The sequence below is a fragment of the Phaseolus vulgaris genome, chromosome 4 (genome assembly GCF_051622355.1).
Source record: "Phaseolus vulgaris cultivar YP4 chromosome 4, ASM5162235v1, whole genome shotgun sequence".
NCBI lineage: Eukaryota > Viridiplantae > Streptophyta > Magnoliopsida > Fabales > Fabaceae > Phaseolus > Phaseolus vulgaris.
Window position 1 is genome coordinate 31644491 of NC_143501.1, and position 23619 is coordinate 31668109.

General features: G+C 36.8%; 1 pseudogene; it reads right to left on the reverse strand.

Moving 5' to 3' along the window:
- Positions 1-1190: 1190 nt before the first annotated feature.
- Positions 1191-23619, reverse strand: part of LOC137838363 (uncharacterized) — a 54206-nt pseudogene continuing 31777 nt past the window's right edge.

Here is a 23619-nt window from a genome sequence, read left to right on the forward strand (position 1 = left end):
CTGTTTTCTAAAACAATTTTACATTAAAGATCAATCAGTTTCTCATATGAAATAAATTAAGTACTGATTTTTTTTTTCAAAACAGCTGTTGTAAAAAATCCAATAACAGCAACAATTGAAAAGTGTTTTTTCATCGTCTTCTCTTTGTTTTCTTTAAATGCACTGTTTATGTGTTCAGTCAGAGGATAAGGTTTTAGAAGGAAAAAATGCTCAAGAGACAAACTCTCTCCAATGTGCTCAACAGAATAACAAATTTTAGAAAAAGGAAAACTGCTTTTAAAATTAATTAGAAAAAGAGAGGGATAATATATTCTCCTAAGAAAACAAATTAATTGGCATGGGGTTGTTTCAGCTTATCTAGTTCTCTCGAATTAGAGTCCTCAGTATAAAGATACATTAAATACTAGGAGGAGAGCTTTACCGTCCATAGTAATCTTACCTGGATTGAACAAGATTTTATTTGTTGAAGGATATATATGATCTATACCAAAAATAGCAAGACAATGGTATAATTTCTTTTCGTGTATATCATCTTTATGTTTCATGAAGGGGTCTTTTGGTGAGATTTTAAAAGCCCATTGGCGTGGAACACCAGTCGCTGTTAAACGTATTCTTCCATCTCTTTCAGAAGATAGATTGGTGATGTGAGATTCGTTCTTTCGTCTCTGGCATTTGTTTCAATTTGGTTGCTGCTAGTTGGTCGTTATTTGCGATGTGAATGTCATTAGATTGCTTGTGGCTGGTGAAGTTGTTAAAAGAAGGTCTAGTAGCTTACTTTTACCTGTTATCCGTTAGCATTAGGAAAGACTTTGACAATTTATTTAAGTGTTTTTGCTAAATGTACTCATGGTTTATTCTAAACCTATTGGATATTGGATGCGTAGTCATGTCTGTTTATGATAAATGATAAACAGTTAAAGGAATTGGGGAGGGGGGCGAGCATATAAATCGTATGTCACAGGTTTTTTGGATAACTCATATTCTGTGTTAAATTTTATGCAGTCAGGACTTCAGGCATGAGGTCAATTTGTTAGTGAAGCTTCGACACCCCAATATAGTTCAGTTTCTTGGAGATGTTACAGACAGGAAGCCCGTTATGTTAATTACTGAGTATCTAAGAGGGGTATGTGAATAAAATAGAATTCCTTCAGATTGAGTGCACTTAGTTTTTGATCTAGCAAACTAATGCTTTAAATATGATGTAGTGCAAACATACACTTAGCAAAATTAGCATACAAACTATCCTTCCTAAGGGTTTCTAACACTTGCCTAACATGCTTGTCATGATCCTCTAAAGACAAGCTATAGATAAGAATGTCATCAAAATAAACCACTACATACTTGCCAATGAAAGGCCTTAAAACATGGTGCATGAGTCGCATGAAGGTACTTAGAGCATTGGTCAAGCCAAATGGCATGACTAACCACTCATATAAACTAAACTTGGTCTTAAAGGTGGTTTTCCATTCATCCCCCGGTTTAATCCGGATTTGGTTATAACCACTCTTAAGATCAATTTTGGTAAATCTTTGAGACCCATGTAATTCATCCAACAAGTCATCTAATCTAGGAATGAGATGCCTATACTTGATGGTTATGTTGTTTATGGAGCGACAATCCGTACACATCCTCCAACTTCCATCCTTTTTAGGGACAAGAATCACAGGCATAGCACAATGACTCATGCTATCTTGCACCCACCCCTTAGCTATTAATTCCTCTACTTGTTGTTGAACTTCCTTGGCCTCGGTTGGATTGGTCCTATATGCAGGCCTATTTGGTAAAGAAGCATCGGGTATGAAATCTAATTGGTGTTCAATGCTTCTTAGAGGAGATAATCCTTTTGGGGGGTCTTGAAATTCCTTTACCAAATTTGCCAAACAAGAAGAACTGTCTAACGCCAACTCACTTGCAAGGACCCTAGGAAAAGCTATGAAAATATTCTTTTGGGAAAGAATTACCTTTTTGACCTCTTGTGGGGAAATGAGAAGGCTTCTCTTAGAATTCTTTTTATCTTTTTCTTTCTCTCTCTCTTTTCTTTCATTTTAAGTTGGTCCTCATGGACTTCCTTTGGTGAGAGAAATTTTAGTGTGACCTTATGCCCATGGAAGTTGAAAGAGATTTTGTTGGTAAGACCATCATGAAGACTTTTTCTATCATATTGCCATGGCCTACCTAAAAGAATATGATTAGTGTTCCCGCTGGTTGACTCGCTTTGCCGGTTGACTCGAATGACAACCTTTGGCCCTCCTATTTCCGCCTGAGAATCGAACTTTCTTGATCAAAGAATCTCTCACCTGCAAAGACAAAGGGCGCCTTGACGGTCGTTTGCACTCCGACGCTCAAGTCAGTATTAGGGCAAAGAAACACCAAGTGTATAAAGTAGTTTCAGTCTTAGAAACCTCGTACCTTGCTAGGGTTCTTAGCACCCTTTATATAGGTTGAAACTAGGGTTTACCTTGGTTCCCTTACCCACGTCTAGGGTTCCTTGGAGAATGTCCCTACACCGTTATTACATAATCTTAGCGTAATCTGGCACATGGAATTTCCCTTAACTGGAGTGCAGCGACTAACAGAATGGCTGCTTGGGTACCAACTTGTGCACCTAATCTTTGGGACCATCTGTTTCGCGGGTGCCCTAAGTATTCATGTGTCATGCATGCAACTTCCTGTCGAAACCCTAACCCTAATGGGCCTTAGTGCTTCCAGGAGTTATTCACTTGTGTCGCGCCTTAATGCGCTTTACACACCACTTGCATGGTTCCCTCGCGACTTAGGCTTTCCTCATATATGTTTTCAGCTGATAACTATGTAATTCTGGGACCCAACTTACATGGCCCAATATAACTGTTCAGACCATCAACGTACGATCTCTCCCTCTTCTGGCGAGGTCTGATGTCGATTTCCAACGTCGAGGTCTATGGTTCTGAAGTCCGAAGACTGACCAACACCCTGATATGTGTATCTGGGGCCCACCTTACGTGGCCCATCTTTACTATCAGGCATCGGTGTGCGATGTCTGAGGTCAGTTACTGAATTCGATGACCGAGGATTGGTCGGTAAAATTAGCTTCCATAGGTACAACATCACATAAGACTTCATCCTTATATTTTCCAATAGAAAAGGCTATGAGGACTTGCTTATTAACTATGATCTCCCCCCCTTCACTTAACCATTGAAGCTTATAGGGCTTGGCATGAGAGATAGTAGACAATCCAAGTTTATCTACTACTCTTGTTCTTGCCACATACGCATAACTCCCCCCATCCACTATTAAAGAACACAACTTTTCATTAATGAGACATCTAGTGTGGAAAATATTTTCTCTTTGACTTTCATCAAAGGGCTTTAAAACTTGTCCTAGCATTCGTCTCACTACTAATAAGTCGCCTACACATGGACTCTCACTCTCTTCCTCACTTGGGGATCTAGAATGATTAAGAGACTTAGATCTTTGTGAATTATGGTCACTTAGAACTACCCCTTCATGCACCATCATATTGTGTTTGGAAGGACAATTTGAATCAATGTGACCAAAACCTAAACATTATTTTCTGTTGAAGATGGATGAAGCTTCTTCTCTACCTAGTCTTAGTGTGTATTTGATGTAGAAAATAACTAGTTTACTTTGAAGATTGTAATGTGTTTTAAATGATCTTGTATTTAGGCTAGTGTGTGTTTAAGGTTGTCTTTTGCTACATGACCTATCCTAGATGCCTAATCAAGGTGGTAAGATCAAGCACATGAAGTGATTAAATGTTTTTCAAAAAGCTTTTTAGAGTTTTCTCAAAAATCAGGATACTGACAAAAATAAATCTGTTTCTTTGTAAAATAATAGGTTTATTTTTGTTCTGCTGAAAGGTTTTTCGAAAGTTTGTTAGGGCACCAAAAATGCAGTTCAATTAGTTATTTTAGTTAAGCTGAGCTGACAATTTTCCTGAAAAACAATCTGTTTGTTTTGAAATCAACCTGTTGTTTTTATAACAGCTTTTTAACTGTTTTTTGAAAAGTTGTTAGAAACTGTTTTCTATAAACTGAAAGGTCTCTCTCACATGAAAGGTTGTTGAGCAATCACGGTTTTAACAGAGATTAAACATTTTCTGTGTGAAAAGAAGGATTGAAATAAGGGATCTTTAAGTGCGCTTGTTCTAGGAGAACCTTGATCTTGGTGAAGGTGCTGGTACTATTTTTGCTGCAATTGGGACAACTGTTTTTTGTTCTTGCATCTTCTTTCAGGTGTTATCTTTCCTTTATTCTTTCTTGTAAAAGGTGTAAGTGTTAGTCACTCTTTGATAGGGTTTCTTGGAGTGCAAGGTGTGCTAAAATAGGGTTTTTCAGCTTTGGTTGTATTATTCTTGTAGGTTTCAAGAACTGTTGTGTTGTAATTGTTTGAAATTGGTTTTTAGTGTATTTCACCTTGGAGTAAGGTGAAACTGGATGTAACTCTTTATGAGTGAACCAGTTTAAATCGTGCTTGCATAAATCTTCTCATCCCTACACTTCTTTTCTTGATTAATTGATAATCTGTTAAGAAATAAATTTGTTCATTAAAAGATGAATATGTTATTTCTGGGCTTGTTCAAACTGTTTTTCTTTAATCAGGACAATTCCTTTAATCATACATAAAGCTTGTTGAATCTGCGTGCTAACTGGTTTAAGGACAAATTGAATCAAAAGGATTTGTACTTGATATGTTGTTGCAACTTTTGTTCATATTGTTGTTTGTGAAAATCACTCATTTGTTCTTTAGAATTCCCTGTTTGATCTTAATACTAATCTGAACAAGTTCTGGTTTTGTGTTGAAGCGTTTTGAAGAATCAATCTGTTCATTCTAAAATCAATATGTTTTTTTTCCTCTGATATACTGTAAACCAGTTTGTGTTGGCGAAAATTTTATAACTTCAATTCACCCCTCCCCTCTTGAACTTAGACACTAATATACCCAACATTTTCTACTTGAGGTTTTAGTAGGGGATTTAGGAGTTGAAGGTGAGGTTTTAGAATCCCTAGGTTTGTAAGTGGACTCCTTAACAAAATTGGAGGGAAAAATTGAAGAAGACTTGTTTTTGTTTTTCCAAGAAGAGTGGTAAAAGTCATGATTATGAGATTTTTTAAAAGAGGTTTTCTTTGAAATTTGTGATTCTACCTTGATGGCATGGTGAACCAACTTTTCTAAAGAGGTATACTCATAGAGTTCTACCACATCTTGGATATCCCTTCTTAGGCCACTTACAAATCTAGCCATTTTTTATTCCTCACTTTCATGCATGTCAATCTTTGTTAATGTTGTTTCAATTTCCTTAAAATAAGCATCCACACTTTGTCTTCCTTATTGAAGTCGTTGGAGCTTCAATAAGAACTCTTTCCTATAGTGTGGAGGCACAAATCTAGCGCGCATGCATAATTTGAAATCCTCCCAAGAGACCACAGCTGATCTCTTGTTTAAACCAATGTCCATGACATTTTGTGCCACCATTGCATGGCATAATCCAAAAATTCTAAGGAGGCTAACTTAACCTTTTGGTCATCTTGGACCCCATACACATTAAAGAGTTGTTATACCTTAGCCTCCCATCCTAAATAAACATTGGGATCACCTTCCCCACTAAAACTAGGCAATTTTACAAATGGTAAAAAAGGCTTCGCCACATTTTGGCGCCTATTTTCAAAATGATGCACTCTCAATTCGTCCTCTTCTTCATGGCAACCATAATTTTGATAACTTCTTAATTTATGCCTTAGATGATATCTTCTTCCTCTTTGGGGTCTATAATAGGCCGATTCTAGCCTTTGGAGTCTTTCCTCCATTTGCCTCACCTCTTCATCCTTTTGAGCTATAGTTCTTTCGGTCGCCGCCAATTCTCCCATAACGAATGCCTTTTGGGGAGATTGAGGTTTAGAAGATTCTCCACTTGAAATATGAACCATAAAAAACAAACAAGAAACACAAGTAACAAACAAGTAAAAAAAATAAGTGAGTAAGAAATTAAAGCTTGCAACGATTGAAGAAAAAACACTCTAAGCACTCAAGAAACAAGATTTCCTCCCTTAGCCAAAGTCTTTCTTGTGGTTGAAAAACTCTCAAGTGAAAAAGGTCAAAGCCTCAACACTTGCTCAAAGTAAAATCACCACAAAACTTGAAGACAGAAAAAATAAAGATAAACAATAAAAGCTTAGGCAAGAAAAAGCTAAACCAACTTGAAAAGAGATTTATGACAAAACTTGAAAAGGAAGACAAATAAGAAAAGGTACAAAAGAAGACTCTAAGAAACTTACTAAGCTTTTAACTATGAAACTTTTCTTTAGAACTTGTTAAAGTAAAAGGATAAAAAAAGTCCACAAGGTTGAAAACAATTTGCCAATCAAGTTGAATCCATAGTTTGGAAAATGATTTTTCTTTGAGAAGTGATAACCAAAGATGCCTTTTAAATTTTCTTTGTTGTTTTTGTATCACTGTTTTGTTTTGTTTTGTACTAAATGTGACTTATGGAAAAGAAGACCATAATTTGTATCATGCATATTGGTCAAGAACTTTTAATTTTTACAAAAAAAAAAAAAAAAAATTGGTTGGATTCAATATAATTGAACACTTGAAATCATGTGTTTGGAACTTTAAATCTACTTCTACTAAAAACAAGTTTCTAATTACTTTGCAAACTTCAAAATTAAAAGCAAGTAGAATCAAAACAAGGACACCTAGAACACTAATGAACATAAAACTCAAGGTAAAAGGCAAGATCAATAAAAGATATAACAAGAAACATATTCAAAACGAAAAATGCTATGAATATTAAAAAATGGCAGAAAAAAATTATGCAAGAAATAAGGTGCTGGAAAATAAAAAGCAAGAAAATAATGACAAGAATTTAAAGACAAGAAAGGAAAAGTACTTGAATTTAAAGACAAGAAAGTAAAAGTACTTGAATTTAAAGACAAGAATTAAAGGTGCTAGAATGTAAAGAAATTGTAAAGTGCCAAATCAACTCAAGCAAATTAAGCATAAGAACCTAAGCTCTGATAACCACATGATGTAAGTTGATTTTAGGATTGTTCATTTAAGTGACACTTTAGATTTATGATTGAGATTTTAAAATAATTAATGAGTGAAAACCTATGGAAAATCCCCACTGGACATTAACTTAACCAAGTGGTTAAGTAGATGTGAAAGTTCATTTCACAAAGGTAAAAGGAAAAACACAATTATAAGATGAAGATGATGACAAGATATGGAGCGAAATTTAAGCATGGAAAACAATAACAAAAGACAATGACCAAATATAATCAAGACAACAAAATAAGAACATATTTATGAATTGAAATGGAATGACAATGGAATAGAAAAGATGAAGGAAAAGGAAGCTTATGAGAAATGGAACTGAGAATGGTTGCACGCCACTTGGATGGTGAAATGACTCCAAGATAAGTGAAGGATGCCGCCACTTGAGAGCTCTCAAAACTCACAAGATAAGACTAAGACTAAGAGGACAAGCCTCACTAATCATTCACACACAAAAATGTGCAGAGTAACTTTTCTCTATTTCATTCAACTTCTCAATACAAAGAGGGAGGCCTCCTATTTATAAGAAGAGGAGCCTTGGAAAACAAGGAATGAGGGTAGAAGGGAAAAAAAGCAAATATGGTGCGGCTAGGGTTTGACCTTGATCAATGTCGCACTATTCTACATATTCTAGAAGGTAGGGTTCCCTTCCTTCCCTAATGGACTTCTCATAGGCCCATTCTTATATCTTCACCTCCTATTTATGCTATATAAATCTACTCTACGGAAATTACAAAAAGGGAAACCAATTGATGCTCAACACCCAAAGTCTGTGCTCTGCTCCTAATAATCCTTTGAGGTATGATGGGTGCTGAGGTAAGGAGGCGCCCTCTCTCCTTGGTCTTCATCATAAACCGATGACATAGGAAGTCTGGGTCTATCTCGGGCATGTGTGCGGATGACCATGCGAAAGCACCCATGTTCTCCTATATCACATCAGTTATCTTATCTTCGAGCTCTTTTCCCAACGTGATGTCGAGCTTAAACTTCCCTTTTATCTCCCTTTCCTAAACCTCTCCAGCAGGTCCAGGTCACCTCTCATTGACGAGTTCTGCATCCACAATCCATTATGGGTCTGCTGCTTGAATAGTGATCGCGTAAGTTCCTCTTTTATTCTTCACGCTACTCTCGTAGCACTTTTGCGTCGTCTTCTAGTTGGACTTTATGGTAATCACTTCTCCCTCAGAAGAAGGCAGTGTTATCTTCATAAGAGTCTTTGAGGCCACCGCACCCAATCTATTTACGGAAGGTCACCCCAAAAGCAAATTGTAAGCGAAGGACGCGTTAACAACGATGTACCTGATGGTAATCGTCCTAGTCGTGATGTCTTCAGAGAAGGTTGTCCTCAGCTCGACGTACCCTCGTATTTCAACTTGATCTCTCGCGAAGCCGACCAAACACCCATTGTATGGCCTCAATTGTTCGAGAGACAACTGCAAGCTACTGAATGTTCCCGAGTACATCACATCAGCCGAACTCCCTTGATCAATCAAGACTTTGTGCACCCTCATTCCCATGATGACAACAAATATCACCACCGAATCATCCTCGTGAGGAACCATGTCTTTAGGGTTAGAGCTCGTGAAGCAAAGAGTGGGCTCTGGTGGATGATCGCTTATGTTTGGAAGCAGAGTTCCCTCCTCCCAAAAATCCTCTCGAGATGGTGTTCAGCTCTCCATGGACCGGTGTCTCATGTGCTTGGTACTTGAGAGCGACCTCTCCTTTTGGCTCTTACCAGTCAACCTTAAGATACTCCTTAAGGAACCTTTCCTTCACCAAGCTAGCTAGTTGGTTGCCCAAAGTTATGCATCGCTCGACATTATGCCCAACTGCTTTGTGGAACTCACACTAGGCATTTTTTCGTGATCCCAGATTTCGGTCTACTTCTGGGGAAACTTCAGCTTGTCTGTTACCCCTAGCATGCTCAACAATTCTTTGTAGGACACTCAGAATTTGGATCGAGTTGATGAGTCCTCTATGGCCTTTGTCTTGGGCTCGCCTCTTTTGGCTACGTATGAAACGTACCTCGAGCCCGTTCTCTTCTCGGCTGAGGTTTCGTTGACTCATAAGAGTCGATATCGGCTGCTTTCCTTAGACCTAGGTTGCCTTAAATGCGAGTTTTCGTTCTTTTTTACCATGGCTTTCTCTGCTTCGATGTGGGCGACAACTCGTTCTCGTACCTCGGAAAATGTTTCCGTTGGATTTCTAATTAAGAGTCGCTAAATGGTCCCACTGCGATCCCTGGCTAGAAAGTGGCGATCACCATATCTTTATCATGCATTTGAAGTCTTACCGTAAGCGCACTGAACCTATTCAGGTAATCCTTCAACTGCTCTCCCTCCCTTGGCCTCACACCAAAGAGGTCATACATCCTCAGGGGTTTGACCTTGTTGGCGGAGAATTGCTCTCTAAACATCGTGGAAACTAAGAGAAAGAGGTGATTTAAGGGATCCCACTGAACCATTGTAGGGTCGTACCTATAAAAGTTCCCATGAACATTTTACACCGGGTAACATTCGTCCCTCCAGAGATAATCATCTGAGCACTGAATGCCGTGAAATGATTTTCAGGGTCCTCTATCCCCGTGAAAAAGGCAAGTTTAGGTGTGATGTAATGAGCTGGCACAAGATTATCCATGATTTCCTTCGAGAATGGTTTGGGACTGTCCCTCGCTGGTAAGTTTAGAGATCGTTCCTATTGAACCAAGTGGTGTTCAATGTTTTGAAGAATCCAAATCCTTTGAAGGATGTTGAAGCCTCTGCTTTGCTTGGTGTTGCTGTGCTGCTTTAAGCTTAGTTCTGGGGTAGTTTAATGTTGTAATCAACCCTTAGATTAAATCTCAAAGCAATTAGCATCTCAATCTTTAACAAAGCAAAATGTTTTTCAAACTAAGTTGAAACAACCGATTGTTTTGTCGAAACAACTGATTGTTTACACTTAGGTGTTTTGAGAAAGTTTGAAAACTGTTTTTGAATGGTGAATTTTGTTAAGTAACAAAACAACCGATTGATTCGAGGAAACAATCGATTGTTTGTTTTGAAACCATAACAAAAAAACTGTTTTCTTTGACTGAGCTTTAAATGCTTTAACTGAATATGCTCCAGTCATTAAATGCTTTGACCAATCTATTTTAAATGCAATTAAGAGTTTGTTAAGATTTGATAACAAACTATATTCTTATATATATTCTGAAAAACTGTTTTGATGTTTTAAGTATCTTGAAACAAAGTTTTGATCTAAGAGTTTTTCAAAGTGTTCTGAGATTACTAAAGAGTTGAGAGATTGATCAAGGTGCTGAATAGGATTCTACTTGTATTGATTTCAGATATTCATCTGTAACAAGTGTAATCTTTGTAAACTGCTGAACAATTCGTTTGTGTGTGTTGCTGAGATTGGGTGTGTGTTCTTGAGGTGTTCAAGATCAGCAATCTTAGTGTTGGCCAAGGAGAGTGTGTTTCTTTAGGTGTTCAAGGTCATTCTCTTGGTTGTGGTGTAAGTGATCAAGTGGTGATTGCTTAGTGGATTTCCTCAGGGTTCTGAGAAGACTGGATGTAGCTCTGGATTGGAGTGAACCAGTATAAAAAACTGTGTACAATTTCTCTATCCCTATCTCTTTAATTCAGTTTTAATATTTTGGAACTGGTATAAACAACCGATTGTTTCGCTAAAACAACCGATTGTTTTTCCAGCTTTGTGCTTTTGTTATTTGTTTTGGAAAAACTGAATCCTTAATCAAGATTCTATCAAAGAAGTTTCATTCTAAGTTTAAAAGTTTTCAAAAATGCTTCTTAAACAATTCACCCCCCTCCCTCTCGTTTAAGGCCATATATTCTAATAATTGGCATCAAGAGCTTGGTTCTTGAAAGTTATTCAAGTTGATCTAAAAATCTTTTTTCTATGGCTGGAAAACTATCTTTTGAGGAGGGTGCTTCAATCTACAAACTACCTTTATTCTGTGGATTGAATTATAAGTTTTGGGAAGCAAGAATGAAAATCTTTATTGAATCCATTGATCAAAGAATTTGGGACTCAATTGAGAATGGTCCTTACATTTCAAAAAGGAAAATGCTTTTTGTACAAAACCTTTGTCCAAATGGACAGATGATGAATGTAAGATGGCTCAGCTTGATAAGTCTGCTCAAAATATTATAGCTTCTGCACTAGAAACTAATGAATTTTTCAGAATATCAAAGTGCAAAACTGCTAAGGAAATGTGGGAGACACTCAAGGCTGCTCATGAACCAAAGGAAGCAATAACAAAGAGTCAAACAAGAAGAAAGAAAAGGCAAAACAAGAAAAGCCTAAATCTTTGCTTAATGGACAGGAGGGAGGATGACTCATGTAGTGTAAGTTCATCAAACTCTTCAAACTCTGAAAATTATGATCAATTGCTTCAAGCCTTTCAAGAAACTCATGAAGAAGCCAACCGATTGGCTCTCTTGAACAATCGATTGAAAGAAAAGAATAGCTGGCTTGAAAACAGAGTAAAGGCACTGGAAGAGGATTTAGAAAATTCAAAAATGGATTTTGAAAATTTGGAAATCATTTACAAAACTCCTCTTGCAAGTGTGATACTCTAGTTTGTGAAAATTGTGAAAATCTTGAAAATAAGGTCCACTATCTTGTTAAAATAGTGGATAAGCTTTCTAAAGGCCAATCTAACTTTGAGAGTGTGCTAGCATCTCAAAATTGTGTTTTTGGAAAATCTGGATTGGGTTTTAATCCACAAAACAAGCAAGATAGATTTTCAAAATCATTTTCGAAAATGCCAGAAAAACAATCGATTGGACCATCGAAACAACCGATTGTTACATGCTTTTATTGCATGAAAAGAGGTCATTTTGTGCGATTCTGTAAAATCAGAAAACATGTTGTTCCTAAAGGGCTTATGAAGTGGATTCCCAAGAAAAATAAAGCTTATATTGATGAGTATAAACCAGATGGACCCACATTCATAAGGGGACCAAACCTATGTACTTGAAAATCTTTGTTGTAGGACATCTTGGAGGAAAGAAAACAACTTTGGTACTTGGACAGTGGATGCTCCAAGCATATGACAGGGGACAAATCAAAGTTCCTGAGAATATCCTTCACGCAAGAGGGTCATGTCACCTATGGAGACAACAACAAAGGAAGAAGTCTTGGAAGAGGATCCATAGGAGATGAAAGCATCTTGGTGATTCATGATGTGCTCTTTGTTGAAGGCCTAAAGCATAATCTTCTGAGTATTAGCCAACTATATGACAAGGGGTATCAAGTGATGTTCAAGACAAAAACATGTGAAATCTGTCTACCCAACACCAAAGAGGTAATGTTGGTAGGTAAGAGAGTTAATAATGTGTATCTTTTAGATATCTCTTCACCATGTTCAATTGGATGTCTTTTATCCAAGCAAGATGAATCTTGGTTTTGGCATAGAAGAATTGCTCATATTCACATGAATCATTTGAACAAGCTAATATCAATAGATCTTGTGATTGGGCTGCCAAAACTCAAGTTTGAGAGGGATCACATTTGTGAAGCTTGCCAAAAGGGGAAACAAGTGAAAAGTTCTTTTAAAACCAAAAATCTTGTCTCTTCATTGAGACCTCTTGAACTCCTTCACATGGATCTCTTTGGACCCTCTAGAACTATGAGTCTTGGTGGAAATTATTATGCTCTTGTTATTGTTGATGATTTCTCTAGGTACACTTGGACTTTGTTCTTGGAATCAAAGAGTGATGCCTTTGCTGCATTCAAAAAGCTAGCAAGAAGGCTTCAAAACACAAAGAACAGCAACATAGGCTTCATAAGGAGTGACCATGGAGGAGAATTCCAAAATGAGAAGTTTGCAAAGTTCTGTGAGAAGTTGGGGATTCTACATAATTTCTCTGCTCCAAGAACACCACAGCAAAATGGAGTTGTAGAGAGGAAGAACAGATCTCTTGAAGAGCTTGCAAGGACAATGCTTAGTGAGTCATGACTTCCTAAGTATTTTTGGGCAGATGCAGTGAGCACCTCTTGTTATGTGATGAATAGGGTGCTTATAAGGCCCATTTTGAAGAAAACTCCTTATGAGTTGTTCAATGGAAGGAAGCCCAACATCAGTCACCTCAAAGTCTTTGGCTGTAGTTGTTTTGTTCTCCACAATGGAAAGGAAAGCTTGGGAAAGTTTGATGAGAAAGCTGACCTTGGCATTTTCATTGGTTATTCACTCACAAGCCATGCTTATAGAGTCTACAACAAAAGGTTGATGACTGTAGAAGAATCAGTTCATGTAGTCTTTGATGAGGTAGATCGTAGAACCAGTGAGAACCCACAGATCAGTGCTGAGGAAGACGAACAGAGCATCAGTTTGGAAAAGATGGATATCTGTGCAGAAAAACAACCGGTTGATTCGCAAAAACAACCGATTGAAATTCTGCAACAGAGTGAGTTGCCCAAAGAGTGGAGGATTCCTAGAGATCTGTCAGTGGATAACATCATAGGGCAGATAAAGGAAGGTGTCTCCACACTTAGCTCCATCTTAAACTACTGCAGGCACACAACTTTTGTTTCTCAAATTGAACCAAAGTCAATTGAGGAAGCTCTCAAGGATGAGAAGTGGGTTGAAGATATGCATGAAGAGCTAAATCAGTTTGAAAGAAATGAGGTATGGTTTCTTGTCCCTAAAACTAATGAAATGAATATTATTGGTTCGAAATGGGTTTTCAGGAACAAGCTAGATGAGGATGGAGTGATCACTAGAAACAAATCAAGGCTAGTAGCCAAAGGCTACAATCAAGAAGAGGGCATAGACTATGGTGAAACCTTTGCTCCTGTGGCTAGATTGGAGGCTGTGAGGCTGCTGCTGGCCTTTGCTTGTATGAGTGGTTTTAACCTCTTCCAAATGGATGTAAAGAGTGCCTTCTTGAATGGCTACATCAATGAGGAAGTCTATGTAGATCAACCACCGGGTTTTGAAGATCACAAGTATCCCCACCATGTCTTCAAGTTGAAGAAAGCTTTGTATGGACTGAAACAAGCTCCAAGGCAGTGGTATGAGAGACTTAGCAACTTTCTGCTATCACATGGTTATGAAAGAGGAATGGTAGACAAGACTCTCTTCATCAAGAAGTCAAATGCAGAAATAATTCTTGTACAAATCTATGTTGATGACATCATCTTTGGTGCTACACAAGATAGGTTGTGTGAAGAATTTGTGGCTGCAATAAAAGGTGAGTTTGAAATGTCTATGATGGGAGAACTATCTTTCTTTCTTGGATTGCAGGTTAAACAAACAAAGGATGGGATCTTCCTAAGTTAATCAAAGTATTGCAAGGAAATTCTCAAAAAGTTTGAAATGGAGAATTGCAAAGAGGCAAGCACTCCAATGCCATCAAGCTGCTACATGGATGCAGATGCTGTTGGAAAGAGTATAGATCAAACAAAATACAGAGGTTTGATTGGATCATTGCTTTATCTAACAGCAAGTAGGCCGGACATCATGTTTGCGGTGTGTCTATGTGCAAGATATCAAGCAAATCCTAAAGAGTCACACTTCAAAGCTGCAAAAAGGATTCTGAAATATCTCAAAGGAACATCATCTGTAGGACTATGGTATCCTTCTCATTCTCCAATACATTTAATTGGTTATTCAGATTCTGACTTTGCAGGTTGCAAGCTAGATAGAAAGAGCACAAGTGGCACTTGTCACCTTCTTGGCTCAAGCCTAATCTCATGGCATAGCAAGAAGCAAGCATGTGTTGCTCTCTCTACTGCTGAGGCAGAATATATAGCTGCTAGTAGCTGCTGTGCACAAATCCTATGGCTCAAACAACAACTTGGAGATTTTGGTTTACAAATCAGCAAAGTTCCTTTGATGTGTGATAACACAAGTGCAATAAATCTTACCAAAACTCAAATCCAGCACTCAAGGACCAAACATATTGAAATAAGACATCATTTCATCAGAGATCATGTGCAAAATGGGAACTGTGAAGTGAAGTTTGTGGAGACCAAATTGCAGCTAGCTGACATCTTCACAAAGCCTTTGCCAAAAGAGAGGTTTTTCTTCTTGAGAAATGAGTTAGGTATTCTTGATCTTAATAATCTCTCTTAAATCTGTTTTTGGTATATGATAAAGTCTATTTGTGAAGACAAATAGGGGGAGAATTATTGGTTCTTGTATATTTGTGTCTTATATGCATAAAATGTTTAAATCTCTGAAGAAAACAAAAATTGTTTTCTGCTGCTACTGATCAAAACAACCGATTGTTTCGTGTAAACAACCGATTGTTTATTGTGTTAAAAGGGTTATAATCTAATTTGCTGCTGTAAGAAGCTTTGGATAGTATAAATGCTTTCTCTGCAGTAACTGCTTCAGATTTAATCAGTACAACACAAGCACCAGAGATTTGTCTTCATCAAATAGGGGGAGATTGTTGAACCAAGTGGAGTTCAATGTTTTGAAGAATCCAAATCCTTTGAAGGATGTTGAAGCCTCTGCTTTGCTTGGTGTTACTGTGCTGCTTTAAGCTTAGTTCTGGGGTAGTTTAATGTTGTAATCAACCCTTAGATTAAATCTCAAAGCAATTAGCATCTCAATCTTTAACAAAGCAAAATGTTTTTCAAACTAAGTTGAAACAACCGATTGTTTTGTCGAAACAACCGATTGTTTACACTTAGGTGTTTTGAGAAAGTTTGAAAACTGTTTTTGAATGGTGAATTTTGTTAAGTAACAAAACAACCGATTGATTCGAGGAAACAATCGATTGTTTGTTTTGAAACCATAACGAAAAAACTGTTTTCTTTGACTGAGCTTTAAATGCTTTAACGAAATACGCTCCAGTCATTAAATGCTTTGACCAATCTATTTTAAATGCAATTAAGAGTTTGTTAAGATTTGATAACAAACTATATTCTTAGATATATTCTGAAAAACTGTTTTGATGTTTTATGTATCTTGAAACAAAGTTTTGATCTAAGAGTTTTTCAAAGTGTTCTGAGATTGCTAAAGAGTTGAGAGATTGATCAAGGTGCTGAATATGATTCTACTTGTATTGATTTCAGATATTCATCTGTAACAAGTGTAATCTTTGTAAACTGCTGAACAATTCGTTTGTGTGTGTTGCTGAGATTGGGTGTGTGTTCTTGAGGTGTTCAAGATCAGCAATCTTAGTGTTGGCCAAGGAGAGTGTGTTTCTTTAGGTGTTCAAGGTCATTCTCTTGGTTGTGGTGTAAGTGATCAAGTGGTGATTGCTTAGTGGATTTCCTCAGGGTTCTGAGAAGACTGGATGTAGCTCTGGATTGGAGTGAACCAGTATAAACAACTGTGTACAATTTCTCTATCCCTATCTCTTTAATTCAGTTTTAATATTTTGGAACTGGTATAAACAACCGATTGTTTCGCTAAAACAACCGATTGTTTTTCCAGCTTTGTGCTTTTGCTATTTGTTTTGGAAAAACTGAATCCTTAATCAAGATTCTATCAAAGAAGTTTCATTCTAAGTTTAAAAGTTTTCAAAAATGCTTCTTAAACAATTCACCCCCCCTCTCGTTTAAGGCCATATATTCTAACAATTCCCTGGTGGAACATTGGACACGTTGGTGCAGGCTCTTGTGTAATTCCTCATTGGTTTTGCACAACTACTCATTGGCTTGTGCTTGCCCATCCATTGCCGCCCGAGAGGTCTCAATTTCTTCCATCAGGCAATTCTGCAAAAGCTCTTGCTCTGCTCGGGCTTCCGCACGTAGCCTCTCCTACTCAGCCTTGGCTTCTTCTTGGATTCGCTCTTAGATTTGTTCTTGCTCTCGTCTGTGCTTCTCGTTGGCATCCTGGAGGGCCCTCATGGCATTCATGAGTTGTTATAAGATGGGGGAATCACTTCCTTCAGATCCCTGCGGGCCTTGCCTTGTGTTTCTCATCACATCAGAAGGCTCAATCATGAATGCGGATGGGATCAAGTTTTATCGACCCCACGGTGGATGCCAAATGTTCTTGCCGATTGAACTCGGGTTGAATGGATGGACAAACTTTGCTTCTAGTATGTCTCCTCTTAGTGCACTGGAACAACGCTTCATTGAGACAAAGGGAGCTACCTGTTGATCACACTCCGACGATCAAGTCAATGAAAGCATACAAAATAATAATCAGTTTCAGTCTCTAGTATTCAGAAAGCGTACCTTTATTGGGGGTCTCAAGCCCTTTTTATAGTTATCCCTTTAACAGCTTTCATCCACGAGAATATAATCTTAACTGAAAGCATATATAACAAAAAGATATTTTGCCTATGGGCACCTTCTCTGACGGTGCTAACAATAGAAGAGAATCTCATGCACCTTTATTCACGGGTGCTCGCTACTTAATTAACAACTTTATTCATTTAACTAACGACTTTATTAATATATTCTAACAACTTTCACATATATTAACATATATATTTGACTAACAACTTTATATATATTAACATATATATTCAACTCAATATTTTCTCTACTCTAATTATTCTTTACCGTGCTTACCATTAAAATTGGGTCGAACTCATGACCCGCCCAAAGCCGAGTCAACAATATAGACTTTATTCTTTAAGTTAGGATCTTAAATACCATTTTGTAAACACAACCTCCAACAATATTGGTCTAAACTAATTAAGACGCAGAAGATTTTCAGCTTTAGGTATGAGTGTAATAAATGACAAATATTTCCCTCTTAAATTTCCTAATAGATTGAAACTCTTGTAAACAACCCATAAAGTCAATTTTCATCACAATCTAGAGTTATTTGAGGAATTTAGAATTGAAGTCATCCCGAACTTGTAATGCTATCATAATACCAAATTGCTTCTCTTTCTTTTTAGTGTGTAAATTTTTGTATTACGAACTTATTATCTTCCTCCTTAATTTATGCAAATTTGATTCCATCAAGTAAGGGTCTATTCCGTTCCTCCTTCCAAATGTAGATTTAAAGTATTTCCAAGTTTCTTCTTTCACTTGTACAGGGTCTATCAAACCCAATAGACCCAATTCATTTCAACTTGTAATCCTTTCAATGTGTTTTTCTTTCATTCCGAATTGACTAGAGAATGGAAGAATTTGCTATTTATTTCTCCCTCTTTCAACCAATTATGTCTACATTTATGTTTCATCAAGGATTCCATTTTAAATGATACCTTCCATGATTTACCTTACAAATCTTTTCCTCTCTTCTACTTCTTCCGCACTTAAAAGTTGTTTCCTCCACCTTTTTGTCATGTTGGTTCATATTCCATACTATTGACTTTTATTGATAATTTTTACTACCAAACTGATTTTTGCTCTACCATTTCAAAAGCCTTTTCATCGCCTTTAATTTATCTTTAAAAGCATGACATTCCCCTTCAGTGTTTAATCATTTCAATTTTTCTTTAACCTCACCTTTGAAATTCTTTTCCTTCCTCCAACAATTCAACACAGTAAAAGGTTTTGGACTTACTCAATGTTTTCAAACTTTAAGAGAATTGGACAATGGTTTGTATCTTAGGTCATTAACAATATATATTGACACCCTGTTCTAATATACAACCTCAATTATATAAAAAAATTGTATTTTTGCCATTTTATATAAAAATTAAATATTTAGGTAAAAAAAAAAAGGTGGTACAGTGGAGCAAGATTGTCAATGAATATTTTTCTTATGATATTCCATTTGACTTGCTTGTGCGAAGTAACTGACATACCTATATCATAGGTAACTCTTCTACTTCCATCTCTCTTATAAATCCATTAAATCCATTTCTATCTTTTCTATCAGAATCCTTTGTGGTCTCCTCCCGTCTTTTCTCTCTTCTTTTAAGGAAACAAGCTTTTAATTACATTGCTTTATTTCCACCTTTTCAACTCTTCTCATAAAATTTTCTTAGAATTTTTATCGCATGAGGAATAAACATAGATAATAGTTATTTTTTCTTGTAGTGCCTTCCGTTTCCCTTCCAATCCATATTCATTCCCACCAAAGGAATTGCTTACATAAAAACTTCTTTATCCCACATACACAATAGTCCCCTCTATACTAGTTAGATTCACCTTCCATTATACATTTGGATCCCCCAAAGCCATAGAAAGACTAAACTCTATTTGCTCCATCTTAGTTTCTTGCAAACACGAAAGTTAGATCTGTTGTTATGATATTAGCTCATTCACTACTTTCTTTTTAACCCTTCCCCCAAATCTTTTACTTTAAACTATAATACCCTCATTTATCACCCCTCCCGTTTTCCTCTTCTATTCCCTTAATTATTTCTTTCATCTCTTCTCTCCCATATAGGTCATTCTTTATACAATTTCTTTCTCCTCACCCTCTCGTCACACCTAATTTTTTCCTTAACTCCCACACCTTTTTGCCTCCTTAATTTCTTTTGGTATCCAAAATATTCTATTCCAGGTTATGATATTTTCATCAGACAGCATATTACAGATAAAAGGCACTAAAAAACTAAGATTCTTCCTATTGATAGAAAATATTGTCACCTTGGTATGATCTTTCTTTAGAATCGTTACGATTCCATGCCTCAACCTGCTTATCTGATACATATCGTCAATCCCTCCAGCTTTAAGCGGCTCAAAGAACTCCTCCACTAACCTGATGCTTCGAACTCAAGATATTCAACAGACTCCCTTGCCCTCCTTGAACATCAGATGGAATAAAGACTTCTAAATCTTCCTCTATTTGTGCCCTAGAAAGGATTTTCAGTGATTGAGTATTTTGTTGAGGTTAACCAAAGCAATTTGGTATAACTAATTACAAGGGTCTATAGTGGTTCATTCACAAATTGAGAACCCTTTTCATTATTGTTGTTGGTACTAAGACCTAAACAATCCTTCTTAGGCCCAACGGCTTTGCATTTTGTGCTTCATAAGTGATTAACTGTTTCAAAATTATTTCTTTTTGTTTGATCATCTCTCATCACTTGTCCATCCCCATTGCCATTGGAAGTCCCCTAATCACACCTTCTAACCCAAACCCACTCAGTCTTTTCTATTTACCTTCTTTACGCACGTGTTTATGCTAGATTTCCGATTCATGAGATTCCTTCATAAATGCAATCTTCTCACCGTCTGACATTGGCCACCTATTTTCCTTAGTATCTTGTCATAGGTTCACTTTGTCCCTTGGTTTCAATATTTTCCATAGTAGCTTGTCATAGGTCTTATGTGTTTTTTTTACATGTCCCCTTATTTAGCTCTAGCTTCCGTCTTCACCACCCACTCTTCCTTTTCTTTGACCAAACAGAATCGTATTCCTTCCTGACCACACTCTGCATTGATGATGTCTCACTCAATGTTGTCACAAAATGTGATGGCATTTGCCTACATTGTCACCCCATAAGGTTTTCTTCCTTTGTGATCCTTTGAAACAACACCATTGAAGTTGATAATCTCATTATGTGAAGTCTCATTATGTGTCTCTTAAATTGGTGTCGACACTCGTACACACTCGTAAGACACTTATCGGTGAAGTGTTCAATTCAAAAAATATTTGTTGGATTTTTGAAAATTCTAACACGTTTCTAACACAATTTTAAAATGTATAAATACAATAATTTTCTAAAAACTCAAATTTATTGTATAAATTTTTATTATGATTATAAAAATAAGGAACAAATTCTTTTGAACCAGTCATGAAAAATATTTTTCTGCTCCCAAAAGAATCTGAAACATACTTTTGCACATAAATATTTATTTTCAATTTATATAATTCAAAATTATATAATATATAGATTTGTGTCCCTGTGTCCTACATTTTAGAGATTATACGTATCTCCGTGTCCGTGTCCGTATCCGTGTCGTGTTAGTGTCCATATCCGTATTTGTGCTACATAGACGTCAAGTAGTCGGTCCAAACAACTGACAATACATATTAAAAAGGTAACTAAAATAAAAACAACTAAATGAATAACTTAATTAGCTAGGCACAAATATTTGTTGAAGCTGGAGGAACCTTCTTCCCTACCAAGGCTTGATGTGTGTTTGATGAAGAAAATAGCTTGAGTGCTTTGAAGATTGTAATAGGTTTTTAGATTCGTTTGTAATTAGGCTTGTAATTGTGTAAGGTTGCCTTTTGCTGTATAATCCATCCTAGATGCCTAACCAAGTCTAGATCAAGCACATGATGTGGTTAAATGGTTTTTGAAAAGCTTTTTAAAGTGTTTTTAACAGTTTTAAATCAGTACACAAATAAATCTGTTTTGTGGAGAAAGAATCGGTTTATTTCTTCTCTGTTAAAAGGCTTTTCTAAATTCTGTTAGGGCACCACAGGTAAAGCTTAGTTAGTTAATTCAGTTAAAGCTGAGTTGGCCTGTTTGCTATATTGTAATTTGTTTCACTGAGAAAGAACAGGTTTATTCTTTGGTGAGTTGAAAGGTTTTTCACAAGTTAGTTAGGGCACCAAAGGTACAACTCAGACAGTTATTTCAGTTAGCTGAGTTGGCGGTTTTCACAAAATAAATCTGTTAAGTTCAAAAATGAATTTGTTGTTTTCATAACTGCTTTTCAACTGTTTTTTGAAAAGAGGTTAGAAACTGTTTTCTATATAAAGAAAAGTCTCTCTCACATGAAAAGGTGCTGAGCAATTACGTTTTTGACAGAGATCAAACAATTTCCATGTGAGAAGAAGGATTGAAAGATTTTTGAAAGGTTTTCCAAAGAGATTTTCAAGTGTGCTTATTCTAGGAAACCTTTGATCTTGGTGAAGGTGTTGGTGCAGTTCTGCAGCAAATTGAACTACTGGTTTTGAGTTCTTGCATCTTCTTTTCAGGTGTAATCTTTCCTTTATTCTGTTTTGTAAAGGTGTAAGTGTTAGTCACTCCTTGATAGGGTTTCTTGGAGTGCAAGGTGAGCTGAAATAGGGTTTTTCAGCATTGTTTGTGTTGTTCTTGTAGTGTTCAAGAACTGCTGTGTTTGTAAGTAATTGGTACTGTTTTTAGTGGATTCCACCTTGGGGTAAGGTGAGACTGGACGTAGCTCTGTATGAGTGAACCAGTATAAAAACTTGTGTGCCTTTTCTTCTCATCCCTGCACTCATTTCTGGTTTTGCTTAATTCTGTCAAGAACTAAATCTGTTCTTTTGAAATTGAATCTGTTAATTCTGGGTTTAAATAAGAACAGTTCTTCCTGATTTGTTAAAGCTTTCTAATCTCAAACAAGGCAGTTGTATATGATGTTTTAATTGATTTGAAAAACAAATTGTCTATTCATTAAAACCTGAGAAAGATTCATTATCATTAAAACCTTGTGTTGAATGAAGTTGATTGATTTCTTGGCATAGCTGTATTCTTCATACTCATAAAATCAAATTAATCTGATTCTGTTATAGCTCTCTGCTGATTACAATTTTAATTTGAACAAAGTCAAATTGTGCTAGACTGCTCTGAAGAATCAATCTGTTTCATGTAAAAACAATCTGTTCTTTTTGTCTCTGGTATACTGAAAATTGTGTGTTCTTGCTAAAATTTTATAAGCTCAATTCACCCCTCCCCTCTTGAACTTAGACAGTAATAGACCCAACAATTGGTATCAAGAGCTAGGGCTTGTATTTTGCTCAAGTGTGTGCATGATGTCTGAGTTTAAAATGCCTTTTGCTGAAGGTGCGTCTATTAATAGACCTCCCATGTTTGGTGGTGTTAACTATGCTTTCTGGAAAATCAGGATGAAGATCTTTATGGAGTCTATTGATATGGGAATCTGGGATGCAGTGGTCAGTGGACCTTTTATACCTATGCAGGTTGTCAAAGATGAAACAATAAAGAAGCCTTGGTCTAAATGGAGTGAAATCGAGAAGAAGAAGGCCCAATATGACTCCTTAACCAAGAATATTATCACCTCTGCACTGAACATTGATGAGTTCTTTAGAGTCTCTCAATGTAACTCAGCCAAAGAGATGTGGGATGTACTAGAGGTGACTCATGAAGGAACTGATGATGTGAAACGGGCAAGGAAGCACTCACTGATTCAGGAGTACGAGCTGTTCAAAATGCAATCTGAAGAAAATATTGCAGATGTGCAGAAACGATTTACACACATTGTAAATCACCTCACTGGCCTTGGTAAATCTTTGACAAGGAAGAGCTCAACATAAAGGTACTAAAATGCCTTGATAGGAGCTGGCAGCCTAAGGTAACAGCAATCTCAGAATCCAAAGATTTATCCAAGATGTCCACTGCTGCACTTTTTGGAAAGCTGATAAAGCATGAAATAGAGCTGAAAAGATTGAAAGAACAAGAAACTGTGGAGAAGAAGGCCAAAGGAATTGCTCTGAAAACTACCATGGAACATGATACAAGTGAGGAAGAAGTTGATCCTGAACATGATGAGACCGTGAGTCTGCTCACCAGAAAATTCAGCAGGTTTCTTAGAAAGAAAAACCGTGACAGAACTCAGCAAAGAAAGAGGTATTCCAAACAACCTAATGATTCAAATTCTTCCAATTACACGTGCTTTGGATGTGGTAAACCAGGTCATATAAAAGCTGATTGTCTAAACAATCAAAATAAAGAAAAATCAGCAAGCAAGAGGAGTGACAAAGGCAAAGGTAGAAGAGCATACATCTCATGGGAAGAAAATGATGT